The sequence below is a fragment of the Acartia tonsa genome, chromosome 4 (genome assembly GCF_053477335.1).
Source record: "Acartia tonsa isolate MP-2025a chromosome 4, ASM5347733v1, whole genome shotgun sequence".
Classification (NCBI taxonomy): domain Eukaryota; kingdom Metazoa; phylum Arthropoda; class Copepoda; order Calanoida; family Acartiidae; genus Acartia; species Acartia tonsa.
Genome location: NC_137263.1, coordinates 36986011 through 36988028, shown reverse-complemented (window position 1 = coordinate 36988028; position 2018 = coordinate 36986011). Strand labels below are relative to the sequence as shown.

Here is a 2018-nt window from a genome sequence, read left to right as displayed (position 1 = left end):
CGCCTTGTAAAAAGTCATAAAAACTTTCATGGTTACCATATCATAAACAATAATCAATGTAAAATTTTTGCATTCTAATTTGATTAAAAGCTTTAAACGAAAATGACGCCAGTTAAAAACTAAAAATATGCAGAAATTTGTTATTAAAATATTTTGCATAATTTTGGAATTATCAAAAATTGGTAACCCTGATGTAACCCTAAACATTCAGTCGGGAAATTATCTCATGGCGAACAGACGAAGTAGTTGTAAATATACAATGTCTTCATGATATCAGGTATTTCTATACTTAATTATTGGTTTATGATAAAGGCATTTATTTATTTACTTTAATTTGTATTATGTTCATTTTAGATTGTTCTGTTTAAGAAATATTATTAACATAACTGAAGTCAATTCTATTAAAATTGTTATTACTAGTTGCTTTGCCCCTAGATTTTAGGGAAATGTGAAGGGGTCAGGAAAATAGCCTAAAACCACACAAAAGAGATTTGTAAAGCCTCCCTGAAAAGTACAATTAATTTGGACTTCCAATTTCCTAGATCTTTATCTACAAGTAAAAAAAACTATCCTATTTTTAAAGTAATAAGATTTTTTTGTCTGTAGCTTAAGATTTCGTTAACTACTGAATTGATATAGTTCTCCATTGTATGAAAGCTTTTCATAGGTCCCTGGGTGGTTTTAGCTACTTAATTTTATAACTAAGTTTGTTTTTTATGCTATTTTCTCACTTTCTTTACCCTCGTATACAAAGCTCCTATATTCTAGTAGCGCAGCCGCTAGTATTACATAAGTTGTTAATAAATTCAATATTAAATCCATATTTTTTTTACAGATTTCGAATGAAGCTGCAAAACAAAATCCACAACCCCACATAGACATCAAGAAAAAGTTGCAGTTGGAACAAACCCCGCAGATTCAAGAAAGGAATCAGTAGGAATCAGCAACACCCTGTCTAACCCACTTTCAACTAGAAAAAAGAAAAAGCCGCAGCAATGTGATTAAAGACTTGGCTATTAAGCCAAAGACATAACTATCAAAGTGAAAAAGAATACCAATTAATTTTATTTACAAACCAGAAACAGCCGCAGCAATGTGATAAAATACGTAGCTATACCAAATCAAAGATATAACTATAAAAGTGAAAAAAAGTATACAAATTATTCTTAACTATATTAAACCACAAACAGCCGCAGCAATGTGATTAAAGATGTAGCTATACCAACCCAAAGACATAACTATAAAAGTGAATAAGAATACAAATTAATTTTGTGAACCAAAAGATATTAAAATTGATTAATATGTAATTTTTAAATGTGCAATTTAAAAAAAATAAAGTTTAAAATCTAAAGTCTATTATGTTGTGTTATTTATTATAGTTAGAAATATATTTTTTGTTTAACCAAATATTATATAGGTTTCTGGTGTATATGTATTATCTATAATGTTTGTCAAGGAAGCTTTATATTAGTCGACGTCATTAAATATGGGAGTACTTTTTGAATAAAAATAATTTTGGGATGGGGGCCATCCCACAGAAGCAAAACCCCTCAGTGCTAGGGACGCCGCAACCGCAGTATTTTCCGTTTTACCTTCTCTTTTCTGTCTATTTTGACTTCTTCCCCACATTAATGTTTCCCTTCTCATAGCTACCCTATTTTTTTTTACCCTTCCCTTTTTTCATATACATTGCTATTTTCCTTTACCCATTTTACTGTCAACCTCTTTTTTATACTGCCTCTTTTTAAGGGATAAATTAAAAGATTTTAAAAATATATTTTAATTTGAAGTGATAAAGCTATTAGAAATTTATCTTTTACAAATCTCATTTTTTAATTACTAAAAAGGTTATATTTAACCTTGTTCTGGGTAATGACAATGTTACTTTGATTAATTATTATTTTAAAATTTGTAACCTAATCTTCATCCAATTTAGATATGGCAAAATCGTATCTTCGCCAGATATGGCTAATTATAACTTGGGGAATATAAATTTTCATGATACGACAAATTTACTT

The 2018-nt window shown here is 28.8% G+C and overlaps 1 long non-coding RNA gene across 1 annotated transcript; it reads left to right on the top strand.

The window, feature by feature from the left end:
* Positions 1-208: 208 nt before the first annotated feature.
* Positions 209-1356, top strand: LOC145317035 (uncharacterized). The gene is made up of 2 exons (XR_013878847.1): positions 209-277; positions 836-1356. It is a non-coding gene; the product is annotated as an uncharacterized LOC145317035 (long non-coding RNA).
* Positions 1357-2018: the final 662 nt, after the last annotated feature.